Raw genomic sequence first — 16,290 nt, forward strand, 5'->3', positions numbered from 1 at the left:
ATAATTTGATTAATAGTTAATTAATAGATAAATATTAAATCTAGTTAATTGGTTTATTTAAATTTGAATTTAATAGCTTAAATTTCGAAATTTATATAAACCCTTGAAGTTTTAAAAAGTTTTAAAACACACCTTATATATATATATATATATTATAATTAAAGGTTTAATATTATATGTATAAGAATATGGTCAGTCAAATCGCTAGTATGCCTCATTCACGAAGCTAATCTATAAGGGGGTATAAGGAAACTGCCTATAAAATGGTAGTTGAATGGGTGTCCACTCTCACCCACCGCTTCCTTGATTAGTGGAGGGTCGTTAGCAGAACGGATTTGATAGGACAACTACTTCTCATTAAAAGTATAATGATATTAAAGAAAGTACTAGAACATTATTTTCGAAATCCCAACTCTAGTTACTTTAGGAAAAATGTGAAAAGTATGCTAATCCATGAAATTGCACATTATGCTTTATTGGTCGTTAGTGGAGCGTGTGTGGTTAACCAGCACACTAAAAGGCACTAATAAAGAGTAGTAATGGGTATCTCATAATTGTCATTTTGATGGAGCGTGTGTGGTTTACCAGCACATCAATAGTTAATGATAAAGACAATGAGGTTACCAAGCACATTTGCATGGTTATTCACATCTTGTTTGTGATCCTCGACATCCCAGTCACAAATAGAAGAGCATAATCTGAGATTAAAACATGCCATTGAATAGTTTCAATGTATCTCAAAAGAATTAGGAATTTCACTTCGTTTGTTTCGTCTAATGGTGGAATTGGTGAATCGTCATTCACCTACCTTTATGAAATTTGCACTTGGATCTCGGCATCCCATTTCTAAGTTGTGAATCTTCATAGTTGGATCCTAACCTTGATATTATATCTTTGGGTTATTCTATTAAGGTATCTTGAAATCTAACTAAAACTTTCTTTCTTTTCAGATGTCTACTCCTGGAAACACTTCTGCTTCGTCCTCCTCCAACCAAAACTTCTCTTTGCTCAATATATGCTCCAAAGTCGTTATGGATGGCTCAAACTATAACGATTGGATGCGCAACATCAAGATGGCTCTTCGTTTCGAGAACAAAGAATATGTTCTTGAAAAGGAGCTCAAAGAGCTTGATGAGAATGAAGCTACTCCTGAAGATCTTGCTGCCTACAAGAAACATTACGATGATGCTACCAAAGTGGCATGCATCATGGTGGCAACTATGTCCCCAGAACTGCAGAGGTACTATGAGGACTACTGGCCTTTCGAGATGAACAAGGACCTTATGGAAAAGTACCATAAGCGAGCTCGTCAAGAAAAGTTCGAAGTAGTCAAGTCACTCATGGCTTGCAAGATGAAGGATGGGGAGTCGGTAGTGTCACATGTGCAAAGAATGCAACGCTACATAGAGCGTTTGGTCAAGCTCAATATTCACTTTGATGAGGAATTGGCCATTGACATGGTCTTGAACTCACTTCCTGAATGTTATGGTCAGTTTATTCTAACTTACCATTTGAACAATACTGAGCAGACCTTGGCACAATTGCACAACTTGTTGCAGACAGCTGAGGCAGGGATGAAGGGTAAAAGTATACCCTCCACACCTACGAGTGCCCCTGTTTTGGCTATTGGACAGGGAAAGGGGAAAAAGAGGAAAGGTCCTCCCAAGCAAAACTGGAAGAGCAAGGCTCAAGCTGTGTCATCTAGTAATGGCCCAAAGGCTAAGCCCAATGGTTCCACTCCCCATGTTTCTGATCCAAAAGAGGCAGTTTGCTTTTACTGCAACCAAAAGGGGCATTGGAAGAGATCTTGCCCACAGTATCTGCAAGATATCAAGGATGGCAAAGTGAAGCCATCTTCGGCAGGTATTTACACTATTTCTGCTAATAACTCATTATCTTCTCGTTCATGGGTCCTTGATACAGGATGTGGTTTTCATATCTGTTCTGATTTGCAGGGTCTAAAGGAAAGTGAGGAGATAGAGCGAGGAAGGATAAACCTGATCATGGGAAACAGAAAGTCTTCACCGATAACCAAGATCGGAGTTTATCAGCTTCTGCTTAGTAATGATGTTAGATTAGATTTAATAAATTGTTGCTATTCGTCTGAGATGACGAGAAACATTATTTCATTTCATGCATTGTTCAGACAAGGTTTTACATATTCTTTTAATGATTTGAATGGTTCAATTTCTGTTTATAAGAATGGTGTTTTTATGTTTGAAGCTTTGCCTTGTAATGGTGTGTATGAAACAGTGACTTGTGTTGATAGCCTAGGAAATAGTGTACTTAATATTGACTTGTCTAATAGTGTAGACAAGGCATGCTTGTGGCATTGTCGTCTTGGACACATTAACAAGAAACGCATAGCCCAACTCCAAAAGGATGGAGTGTTGGAATCATTTGACCTAAAGTCAGATGATATGTGTGAGTCTTGTCTTTTGGGAAAGATGACAAAATCACCATTCACAGGGTCTTGTGAAAGAGGTGAAGGACTGTTGGATCTCATACACACGGATGTGTGTGGACCCTTCAGATCAACTACAAGAGATGCTAATCGATTCTATGTGACTTTCACTGACGATTATAGCAGATATGGATATATCTACTTGATCAAGCATAAGTCAGAAACTTTTGAAAAGTTCAAAGAGTTTAAGCATGAAGTCGAAAATCAATTGGGCAGAAAGATAAAGATACTTAGATCCGATAGAGGCGGGGAGTATCTTAGTATCGAGTTTAACGACTATCTGAAAGAATGTGGGATAGTCTCACAATTGACTCCTCCTAGGACACCACAGTTAAATGGTGTAGCTGAGAGGCGCAATCGAACCTTGTTAGACATGGTTCGTTCTATGATGAGTCGGGCTTCGCTTCCTATTCACTTCTGGAGGTATGCCTTAGAGACAGCCGCCCACATCCTCAATCTTGTCCCTACAAAGAAGGTTGCCAAAACACCTCACGAAATGTGGACAGGGAAAGTTCCCTCGTTAGCACATATTAAAGTCTGGGGTTGTGAAGCTTTCGTAAGACGAGAGACTCACGACAAGCTAGCAGCTAGAAGTGAGAAATGTGTTTTCATTGGTTACCCAAAGCAGTCTTTTGGATATTTGTTCTACAGGCCTAGTGAAAACGTGGTCTTTGTAGCACGAAGAGGAGTCTTTCTTGAAAGAGAGCTCATATTCAAAGAGGACAGTGGGAGCACTATTGACCTTGAAGAAATTCAAGATTCAGCCAATGAAGGAACCTTAGATGACACTAGCACTCAACCAGAGGAAACAGTTCCTGTTGAGCCAATCGATAACTCATCACCTCTTAGAAGATCCACTAGGGTGAGTGTGCCACCTGAGTTGTATGGTTTCCATATTACTTCAGATGGTGACACATTCATAAGTGACAGAACACTGGTAAACTTAGATGAACCAGTCACTTATAAGGAAGCAATGGAAGGTCCAGAGGCTTCCAAGTGGAAAGAGGCAATGGACAGCGAGATTAAGTCCATGTATGACAACCAAGTTTGGAATTTGGTTGATAGTGCACCAGGTCGTAAGACAGTTGGGTGCAAATGGATCTTCAAGAAGAAGACAGACATGGATGGAAATGTGCACACATTCAAGGCTCGACTGGTTGCAAAAGGTTTCACTCAAACCCCAGGGGTTGACTATGATGAAACCTTCTCGCCAGTGGCTAAGATTAAATCTATTAGGATATTGCTCGCCATAGCTGCCTTTCATGATTATGAAATCTGGCAGATGGATGTCAAAACTGCTTTCCTTAATGGGAAGTTGGCTGAAGATGTTTACATGAGTCAGCCAGAGGGTTTTGTTGATGCAAAGTTCCCCAATAGAGTGTGCAAGCTTGAGAAATCCATTTATGGATTGAAACAAGCATCTCGCAGTTGGAATCTTTGCTTCCATGAGAAAGTCAAAGAGTTTGGTTTCTCTAGAAGTGAAGATGAGTTTTGTGTGTATATCAAGGCTAGTGGGAGTATAGTAACTTTTCTGGTGTTATATGTCGATGACATATTACTCATTGGTAACGACGTTCCAACCTTGAAAGAAGTTAAGTCTTGGCTTGGAAAGTGTTTTGCCATGAAAGACCTTGGAGAAGCTGCCTATATTCTTGGGATTAGAATATTGAGAGATAGAAAGAAGAGACTAATTGGACTTAGTCAGAGCACATACTTGGATAAGGTACTAAAGAGGTTTAGTATGGAAAATTCCAAGAAGGGAGAGCTACCTATCCAGAGCAATACCAAATTGAGTAAGACTCAATGCCCGAGTACAGATGTTGAAATATATGACATGAGTCGTGTACCTTATGCTTCCGCTGTCGGATCGATCATGTACGCTATGACATGTACTCGCCCTGATGTGGCATTTGCTTTGAGCATGGTCAGTCGCTATCAGGGAAACCCAGGTAGAGCTCATTGGGTAGCAGTTAAGAATATACTCAAGTATTTGCGAAGGACAAAGGACTGGGTCCTTGTGCTTGGTGGCAGTGATACTTTGAGAGTAGATGGTTACAGTGATGCCAGCTTTCAGACGGATAGAGATAACTTCCGTTCTCAGTCAGGCTGGGTGTTTTTACTGAATGGAGGAGCAGTTACTTGGAAGAGTTCCAAGCAAAATACGGTGGCTGATTCTACTTGTGAATCAGAGTACATAGCAGCAAGTGAAGCGTCGAAAGAAGCAGCTTGGTTGAGGAACTTCATCGGGGATCTCGGAGTTGTTCCAACCATCCAGGAGCCTATGGAACTGTTCTGCGATAATGAAGGAGCGGTTGCCTTGACAAAGGAACCAAGAGATCATGGTAAGACCAGACATATCGACAGAAAGTACCATTTCATCAGACATAGAGTAGAAGAAGGCCATCTTATAGTAAAGAGGGTGTCATCTGAAGATAACCCAGCAGATCCTCTCACAAAGGGTCTGAGTAGGGCTAAGCATATTCAGCATGCTCGGAGCATAGGACTGAAAGATGATATTAGTTTTAGTAGTTAGATTAGTTTTTGAAACTTGTAACAAAGTAAATGTAATTGACTTTTGGTGATTAAATAATAAAGTATTATTTATAAGTTTGGCTACTACCTTTTGTCGATTGTTTATTATTGTGTTTCATTTTTGCATGTTTTACTTCCTGAATAATGAGATTATTCAAACTCCACAGTCGCTCGTACTCTTGGAAGTAAGTAGTGAATTAAGACTGTCGTGAATTGGATTGCAGATTGTCTAAGGATAGACATGGCAATAGAATTGCTGCAACGTTCATGAGTACTCAGAAATTGAGATTTGAGTATTGGATAAACCCTCGCTCAGAGTATTACTTCATGGAATTCATCACGAGTAATACTGAGACGATAATATCTTATAATCTTGAAACGAAGATATATGAGTTGTAATTTACAAGTCGGTTGTGCATTGGTGATACGAAAACGCATCAGTAACTTGGTGTTATAAAACGTATTGTCATGCATAATTTGATGAGTAAAAGATACAAGCATATGAGTCAACGTTTATTCGTTCCTTTTGCCCTAACAGGAAAAGCGATATCTGTGGGCCCCTCGATGATTTGGTGTTGACTTATGTGCTGGGCCCAGCCAGGACTAAATTGATGTGTTCGATTAGAAGTCCTACATCATCACAAATCAGGAATCGGGAAACATAGATTCTGGACAAACAGATTGATTACATTCCATGTCTTTTGTCTGGGGATATCAAGCAGAACGAAGGGTTATATGATCACTTATCTTAGGACACGTAACTGACTGGGTCAGAGTTCGGCAGCAGCTTTTTGGAAGCTACAATTTGCTGGTCAAATTTAGAAGGCATACTAGCAATTATAGTTACAGACTTATCCAAGTGGGAGACTGTTGGATTAGGTGTCTAAGCCCATAACTATAATTGGTATGTACTTGAATTGACAGCAGCACAGTCCTTTTGGGTTGTCCTCAACCTAGCAACTGGACAAGGAAATTATGAAAGGAGAGATATTAATTTATAAGATTAATGAATTAATATAAATGATTTATTAATATGTTAAAAGATTAATATATTAATAAGAAATCATTATGTTTAATTAATTGTTAACCAGAAATTAATCAGAATTGATTTTGGGGTTAAAAGAATTAATTATAAGGTGCAGGGACTAGTTTGCAATTATCTAATAGTTGAGTGGAAGGCTCTAGAACCCCCTTGGAAGAGGGTGGACGAAATCTTTAGGGGAAACCCTAATAATTTCGTCCATATGGGCTTAGATAAGGCCCTTGGGTTTGCTTAGGCCCTAAGCAAAGGATAACTAGGGTTTCCCTTAAACCCTAGATCCCTCAGCTATATAAGGAGCCTCCTGGTTCATGTTTTTGGTCACTCTTTCTTTTGAAGAAACCCTAAGGCCGAGATTTTGCATACTCCCTCTCCCCTCTCTCTTCTTCTACTTTCCTTCTTGCTAGTTTGGGTGTGATTCCATTAGAGGCATTACACTTGTGGTGCTAAAGCTTCCAAGAAGATCAAGATCAAGATCAAGGGAATATCAATTGTTTGCTATAACAATTGAAAGGTATGTAAACCCTAAACCCTAGTTTGTTAATTTCGAAATTAGCCTCTCTCCTCTAGGGTTCTTGTTTTGCAATTCAAAGTTGTATGTTCAATAGTTAAAACATAGATCCAAAGTAGGTTGCATGTGAACTTAGGAATTGTTTTCTAGTTTATTTGTTATACCTAAAACCCATCAACTACAACATCCTATGGTGCACATACAACCCTAAATGCTTTGGATCTATGTTTTTCTCTAATTATACATGCAATATTGTTTCCAAGCATAAAGACTACAACTAGCATACAATTGACATAAACAACATAAAAGTGAGTTATAGAATTACCTCTTTGTTGTAGCTTGTAGTTTTGGCCTTTAAGAACTTAGCACCCCAAGTGTGACGCCTCAAACGGTTCACAACACACCTTGGACAAAGGAGAACTTGAGAGAAAGGTTGCTAGCTTCAAAATCGGCTCCTATGAACTCCAAGAACATGTCTAGCCGATTTTAGGGTATAAGAAACATATATATAGTGTAGGATTCCAAAGGTCATGGTAAACCCTAACCCATACACATGGGTTATGATCCATGGTTCATGTGGGCTAACTCTTTATGGATCTTTACATAAACTTAGTCCAACATGGATCAATAACCCAATCCATATGTTTCACTAATTACCATAATTAGTCCCCATTAATTTAATTAGTCTCTTTTGATCACAAATTTAATTCCAAATTAATTCTTGATCAATACTAATTAAATCATATGATTTCATATTAATATATTAGTACTTATAATATATTAATAAATCATAAATAACCTCTTCTCAAAAGTCCGTCCTAACAAATTGTCCTCATGATATGCAACCCAAAATGGACCATGCTACTTTTGGGTCAAGTACATACCAATTATTGTTATGGGCTTAGACACCTAATCCAACAGAGGCTATATGTCACACCCCAAAACCGGAACGGCGAAAACGTTCTGGGGTGGAGGGCGTCATGTTTAGTATCACAAGACATGCATCATAGTAAGCAAAGTAATGAACAACCATTTTATTAGAAAGAAGGTGTTTACAATATGTGTATTCACAAAACATAGAATACATAAGCAAATAACAAACAAGACTTGAAGCTATACTGCTCCATCTTCTGAATCCCAGTGCGAGTACCTGTCTACTAGGCTCCTGAGAATACAAGTTATTTGAAAGAGTTGATCAGCAATTAAGCTGGTGAGTTCATAAGATTTTAGTGATGTAGTAAGTTGTAGAAAGCCGTTGCAAAATGTTGTTGAAACTGTAGTTGAAAAATGTAGTAAATTGTAAGTTCCTTTTAGAAAAGTTCGTCTGTTCCTCTTAGAAAATCCTATATTTCCTACTTTGATGAAAGATATGTAAAAATGATTCTACAATCCCTTCTATGAGTACTAAATGGATACAAGTGATATAAAACTCAGAGTAAACAAACAATCGACGGTGCGCATCTGCCCTAAGCTCACAACCAAACAAGGAACAGTAAGTAAGGCGGATAGCACACATCCCATTGTTTGTTAGATCATTGTTGTATATAACCCTGGCGTGTTCACTTGTTACTCATGGAGTTAATTGTGATGGTTTCTTTATATTTAATGAAAAGATTTTTTAAGAAAAACTCTTATTTCTTATAATAAAAAGGTAACCACAGTGATTACTCATATAATCACTTAGTTTATACTGACTATATATGATCTAATATCGGATAGAGAGTTAATTGGGTGAATCTGCCCTAAGCCCACAACCAAACAAGGAACAGGAAGTAAGGCGGAAAGCACACATCCAACTACCTATTGGGTATCAATGATATATAACCATGCTGTATAAACTAAAGTATTATAGAGTTAATCACCTAAGGTCCTTTAAGTTTATCCTGGTTTAATAAAATGGATTAAACCCTTAACTGGTAAGTTTCTAGTGTTGTATACCAAAAGTTCTGATTTGGAAAGTATGTTCTGTACTAGAATACTGTGCATTGACTCTGTATCCTATGACTTGACCCATACCTGGTACCCTCATGATGACTCAATGTATACTGGACATATATATCTAGAATCGAATAGATAATAGACTGGGTGAATCTGCTCCAAGCCCACAACCAAACAAGGAACAGGAAATGAAGCGGAGAGCACACATCCTATTACTTGTCGGATCCTATTGATATATATGTATCCTTTGATGTATACATTAAGGAATCATAAGGTTAGCATTATGGCCCTTTCTACTAAACGTAGCCTTCTACCAAGGCATCAAATGTTATGTGTGTTTGTTTCTTGTATTGGTGTGTATTCTCCCAAGTGAGACTATCTTTAACTAAATATAGTTTATACATTAATGAATATGTGAGAAGATCACAAAGTAAATGTAATAAGGAAAATAATGTTTTACCTCAGCAGTGACACTACTGGCTATAAAGTAATAAAATACAGACTCCAGGTAGTATTAAATGGACAATACACCTCGGGGAGTCTTTTTGCCTTTAATCTCAAGTTGGTTAATTAAAGGTTTAAATGTGAGCTCGTATGTAACCATGCTGATCGACGACTGAATAAACGATGACCCTCCGGTGTCATATGTAGTGAGGTGACATTTGTCACCCCTTGGCCTTATTGGCTGGGACTGTAGCTAGCAATCAGGGTGTGGGAGTGTCTGTCCCGTATAGATCTATACACAAGATGTCCGCTCTCCCTCCAGGAGGCTCTGATTACAAAATGATACAACACTGTATTGTTGTATCCTTAAATAGTATGTCATATTAATTTATTGTATAACAGTGTTTGTATAGTAAGTCATAGTGTGGTAATGTTCTCTCTGTACTAGTGTATAGTATACTCTCTTGTATCGTGTGTAGTGTGAAATGTTTCTCAAAATAGTGTGTTCTGACTCATGTATGAACTGACTCTTTGTACGCTTCATTGTACTAGAAGTAATGAATAGTGTCTTCCTAAACTATACCTATTATAGTTTACTAGTGTTTTACTTGAACTATTATTGAAAAGACTATTTTATCTACTAAGTTATGCTTGTACTTTAAAAACGGAGTTTTGTGAAACTATAAAGTAACATAACTTTAAAAGAGTTTTTGAAATGTTTTAATCACTTATAAAAGACATAAGCAATATTTTGAAAGATGTTTATAACAAACAATTACACAATTAACATTGTGTTCAACTTGTATTCCCCCCCTTAAAACATTGAAAACAGTTAAAAGATTCATTACGGGGGTATGAACTCACCTGATGTGGGTGATTCAACGAATACGCGTGTAAGGATGAGAAGTTCCACGAATGAAATCCCGAAACACAACAAGTCCTAAATGACATATAATCACATATATTGGCATAAATATAGTGCTTGGAAGCAACCAAATGCAAGGAAACACCTCACGGGACTAGGAAACACTTTGACCCAGTGTTGGAATCACATGTGATTGACCTAAAGGGTGTTTAAGGCCATGGTTTGGTGTTTACGGCCATGTGTTTACGGCCAAGGGAGTTTACGGCCGTAAACTCATGGTCAAAGATGCATATGAGGGTGTTTGAAGGCTAGGGAAGCTTGAGAGATTTTTGCTCTACACAAGGATGTGAAAGACCAACTCTATGGAGTGTGTTGAGGTGTTTACGGCCAAAGGAGTTTACTTCTGGCCGTAAACTCTCTTAATGGTCACATTTAGGGTCTTAAAGGTGAGGAGTCTCAATGGTTCAAGTGTTCTAAGGTTTAGCAAGAGTCTAGAAGTGTTTAAGGTCCAAGACTAGACCATAATTGGAGTTTACGGCCAATGGTGTTTACTCTTGGGCCGTAAACTCTCTAATGATGAGTTTGGTGATGGTTCAAGGTCTTACAAAGCACATGGGAGTGTTCTAGCCTCAAATCCAAGTCTTAGGAAGAGTTTATGGCCAAAATGGCACCTTTATAGGGGTTTACGGCCATGGGAGATGGCTTGGCCGTAAACTCCTTTTGGTCTTGTGTTTTTTATGTTTTCAAGGCTCTAAGCATGAGTCCTTACTAGATATCAAGTGTAGGGAAGAGTACTTACGATATAGAGGCTTGAAAGGGTCGATTTTGGCCAAGAACACTAGTGTGTGTTCTTGGTGAAACTTGAAGATCTAAGAAAAGTTGATTTTCATGGATGAAATCAAAGAGTGTAACTAGTAGATGAAGTGTAACAACAAATCAAGGAAGAACACTTACCACTTTTGAAGATCTAGGATGAAAATCGGGATGATAGTTGAGAGAGAAATGGAGTGTTCTTGAGTTGGAAATGAGAGAATGAAGAAAGTTGAAGGATATGAGCCTATATGGGGGGAGTTTACGGCCCACCTTGAGTTTACGGCCGTAAACTCAAGTGTTGTGGTCGTGAACTCCTTTTTGATGAGGATTAGGGCTCGAATGTTGCACAGTGTCTCTAGTAGGTACTTCCCAACACTTATTCCTTAAGTGTACTAGGCTAAAACTCCTTAGGATGACCTTTAACCAGGCTAGAACTCATTACTCTTGTGTCTGACACTCAGTTGAGTTGACTAGCTGAGCTTAAAAAGCAAAAAAATTTCGGGTTGTCACACTATATGCCAAATCCTCAAAATGCGAGTTTTGGTTGCGAGAAGTGCATTTTATGGGCACATCATCAACCAAGAGGGTATTTTGGTGGATCCGGCCAAGATTGAGGCGACAATGCGTTGGTTGCTTGTAATATAAGTCTACTCAAGTCTAGATAAACCAGTCAAGCCCTGAATAATATAACTCAACAAAGTGCTCAAAGATAAAAGTAAAGTAAAGTATGAACAGTGAAGAGTAAATAAGAACAAGAAGAATGTTAGAGAAATGATTGACTGAATAATTCTTGAATTGATAGAAGTGAAGTATTTCTCGAGTTGCACACTGATTACCAAGGTTGTGAAAATCGATCGGCGGTAGCTCGGCGGTCGACTGGTGTTAAACGATTAATCGGACTAGACGGTGATTAATCGGAAACCCTAAATTACTAATAAAATTAATATATCCTAAAAAATAAGTATTTTAAAGTTAAAAATTTAAAATTTTGAAAATTTTAGAATAATATTTTAATCTTTGAAAACCTAAAAATTTGAAAATTTAAAATTTTGATGTAATATTTGAAAATTAAAAACTTTCAATTTTTTAAATCTTTCCTATCTATGACCGCCGAAGAACGTCAAGGATCGCCAAGCCCGAGTTTGACCAATTTTGACCAATTTTCCCCCAGCACCCTAATCGTAATCGGTTCAAGGCCGCCAAATGATTAATCGATCGCAAATGCCGATTTCTGCAACACTGTTAATTTACAAAGGTTGACACTCATTTTGTAGTCAAAGGGGTTACAAAAGACAAATTCTAGTAAAGTGCGCATGGACTGAAGATCAACAACATGACATAGCTTTTTGTTGTTGATCTTGTCTAGTGTACGATATTAAATAACAAACACTAAACAACAAAATGTACTTTTGCTAAGTTCAGAAACAACAGGAACTCTGAACTCCATTCTTCTCGGAAACTCTACTCATCTCGGAATAAGCACTATCTCGGAAATGGTCTTGGCTCAGATCGACTAAGGGTTACTTTTTATGAACTAACATAATTTTACAATTTGGACCCTTAAGAATCCCATTGAAGCTCAATGCACCCTTTATAGCTGTCAACATTCATTTGTGTAACACATTTAATAAAGTTGAATTAAAGGGGTAAAGAATTCAATGAACTATACTTAAAAAGTGTGCTACAACATCAAGTTATCAACCATATGACATGTGACACTAAATGAACAACACTTACTAATCATCATCATCATGTTGACATACCAAATAGGAAAGAAGAGGAATTGAATGGATGTGAAGCATAAAGTGAATAGACAAGTAAAGTAAAGTAAAGTAAAGTAAAGAAGTTGACAAGAAAGTTCATGACATAAAACATGTGTTAAAAGTTTTTTTTGACCTTCAAGTGTGAGTTTATATACATGTAGTTTAGCTTACTTTTGTTATTTGAAAATTGAGTTTATATATTTTCGGTTAATTTGATTGTATAGTTATATTTGAAATGTCATTATTGTTTTGTAAAATGTTTAATTGTGTTATAAATGTATTTTTTTACCGAATAAAATGTTATTATGATAGTATAACAGTTAATTCAAATTAATTATATATGAATTAATTTTTGGTTATATTTGTTTAATACCATAATTTCTAAAGTTATTGTAACAATTTTTCAAGACAAGTTTATTAAATGTTTTTAACAAAGATAATGGGTGTTTTGAAAATCTAAATAAGTTAAAAAAAATAATTAAAATAATCTTTTTAGTGTAAAATTAATTTTAGAACTAAGAGATATTATGTACTTTTGTATATTACTTTTGTGTAAAATGTGATGTTAGGGTTAAGATGGTTATTTGTTTAAGCATATATATATATATATATATATATATATATATATATATATATATATATAAAGTACAATATTTGTTTCAGTACATATGATGCATATATGCATATGCTTCAATTAAACGATTAGGAGTGTTTGACATGGAACTATTGAAAGCTGTTGCGAGCTTTAACTTTCAATTTTTAAGAAAAAGCTCGAAAAAAAAAAGAAAATTCTTTGTTTGGCAGCAAAAGCTTTCAGCTTTTATTTTAAACAAAAATTTCTGATTCCAAAGCTATTTGAAGTAGCTTTTGGAAGCTTTTAACTTTTAACTAAATTTTATACATTCAAAAGCTAAACAGTTACTTTTGCCAAACATTTCAAGATACTAAAGCTACATTTATATCTTTCAACTTTTAGCTTCCAATTACCAGCTAATTTTATCAAACAATTCTACATAATAACAATTATATTTTCCAAACGCTATGAGATGATGAACCGCTTGAGCAGCCGTGGGAAGCAATTGCAGAAAACCGTGATGCTCTGAGAGAAGAAAAAAAAAGAAGAAATAAGAGAAAGGGAGTATATATATGCATAAGGGTTCAGTTTAACCTAAGTGTTTGCGAACTAAGATCACATGTAGAAGTCATATCAACTTTTTGCGTAGTTAGCAAGTGAGAAACATGAAACATTTGAAACAAACCAATCAATTGGTTAAATTTACAACAAAATTGTAAACTTAATGACTTAATTGAGAAAAAATAACACAATGTCAAAATCGAAAATTTGTGTAAACTTCGTATCTTTTATGCAATGTATCATTTTTTCTCCTCAAAAAATGTAAAGTTTTGTCATTAATACATGGGTAATTTGATAAGTGGATTACATTTTAGTGTGTATTTAAAATTATCAAAATTCTTAATTAGCTCTGTTGAAAATAATCGATACTTAACTAAACCGACTGATTTGTTTTCAATTCGGGTAGACCGCGTCTGATAAGTTGGGTTTCAGGTTAAGAATTTCGGGTAATCAATTAACCCGATACTTAATTGGTTCGGGTATCGGGTAGCTGTAAAAAAATCCGAGTATACCCGAATACCCGATTAAATTTTAAAAAGATACCCATCATACCCTTCCTTAATCACATTCATTCGTTGGTTTTAATGTATTAAATACAAGGCTTGTTTATTTGGACAATAATGTCATTGACCAAAAAATCTACACTCGTATCTGCATTTAATCTAACCTATTTCATACATTATATTTTTTCAATATATGTGTTTTTTAGTGTCTGTAAGTTCCAATTGCATCCTTAGACCATCTTCAACCCTTAACACAATTTTTGTACACTATACCTATAATTATACCTATAATTATAGTGTAACAAATAATGTAAACACTAAAGTCCTCTAACCCATTACACTATATTTAACACTAAAAAGAATATTTTATGTATATTGTTCTTTATTTAACACTATATTTAGGGTTGCACTAAAATCTAACACTATATATAGTGTTACACTAAAATCCAACACTATATACAGTGTTAGGTGTAGTGTAAGGTTAGAACATTATAGTGTAAAAGTGGTTTTTTAGTGTAGGGTTGGAGATGCCCTTAGTTTGATACTTGATGACTGACAAAACTGCAAGATTGGTCCCTATGGTATTCAAAAAACTTTAAATAAAGTCCAAAAAGTTTCTAACTTGCATGGAAGGTCTAAAATCAAGGTTTTTTTTGGGTTTTTGGTCCCTGATACACTTGAAAAGTCGATTTTACCCTTTTTATTTCTTTTTTCTATTTTCTTTATTTATTTTGGTATTTAAATAATTAAAAATAAAAAATAAAAAATAAAATCTCACCTATCTATCTATCTCTCTCTCTCTCTCTCTCTCTCTCTCTCTCTCTCTCTCTCGTCAGTAAAAAAAGAAAAGTCAAACCCCCAAACCCACTTCTTCTTCTTCCCTAATACAGATCTGATGAACCAATTATTTTGCGAATGTAAAGACTTTATCTTCATCCATGTTTGCTAGAACCCTAATTTTTCCCATTACTTCTCACCTGATTTCTATTTGATGATTGTTACAATCCATACCACCAACAATATATCTACGAACTTACCACCACCACCACTATTTATTACTCCTACCACCATGAACATCACGTTCTTCTTGTATGGATTCTGACCAGCTCCACCACATCTTCCAGATGTTCGACAAAAATAAAGATTCCAGAATCATCAAACAAGAACTCAACGAGTCCTTAGAGAACATGGGGATATTCATCCCAAACTTAGATCTGATTTAGATTATCGAAAACATCGATTAAAACCATGACGGATGTGGTAATCAACGTCGATGGCTTCAAGCATATGAGTTTTGAAAAATCGATCGAGATTCACCTGAAAAAGAACCATGAAAAATGGATGTCGCCACTTTCACTCAAACAATTTGAGGCAATTTCATATGGGATTCAGGATATGGTTTCTAAGGGTGGTTGCCCTTTCTTCCTTCCATTGAAATCGAAGTCCGATTTTGACTTTTTCAGTCAAACATTGTTCTTCTGGCTGGGAACTCTTTTCATGTTGTTGTAACATATTTGATAGAGGGGAATAAGTATCATCAGAGTGGGATGGATGTGCTGTTGTAACAACTTATTTTTTTGAAGAACTTGTTCTGCATTTATTTATTTTTGTTAATTTTGTAAACAGATTATTGAATTGAAGAAGTGAAGATCCAATTTTTGAGATATATTTTTTTCTTCTGGTATATATATATATATATATATATATATATATATATATATATATATATATATATATATAGAGAGAGAGAGAGAGAGAGAGAGATTTTAATTTAGAGTTTTCTTTAATATTTTCAAACAATTTTGGACTAAATCTGCAATAGAATTCTTATTTTGGACCATGCAACTCCAAAACTTTTTAAACTAAAGTCTTAATTGTTGACATGCCTTAGAGACCAAATTTACAATTTTGTCCTTGATGGCTTCTAAATTGCCAACATTTGTCACGACAACTACACAATTATAAATCTCTTTATAGATTATAAACCAGTTTATGGGAAAATTAAGCGTTTAGTCTTCATTTTAAAAACTAGTTTCTTTAATTTCTAAAACATTGAAGCAATAATCGGATTATTTGTTTACAACAAATAACTACTAAATGAAAAAAACTGCTTTCTATTATACAATGCCTTTAAAATGTTTGCTTAAAATTAATTTAAAAAAAATGTAAACTAAGAAATTATATTTATAATATATTTTAAAAAAAGTTCAGATATATTTAAAAATACCCTACCCAAAATTAAATACTGCAATTCAGTTCGGGTATAACTGTATAAGTTACAAT

Source organism: Lactuca virosa, chromosome 5, assembly GCF_052849685.1.
Source record: "Lactuca virosa cultivar CGN04683 chromosome 5, Lactuca_virosa_CGN04683_v6, whole genome shotgun sequence".
In the NCBI taxonomy this organism is placed as follows: domain Eukaryota; kingdom Viridiplantae; phylum Streptophyta; class Magnoliopsida; order Asterales; family Asteraceae; genus Lactuca; species Lactuca virosa.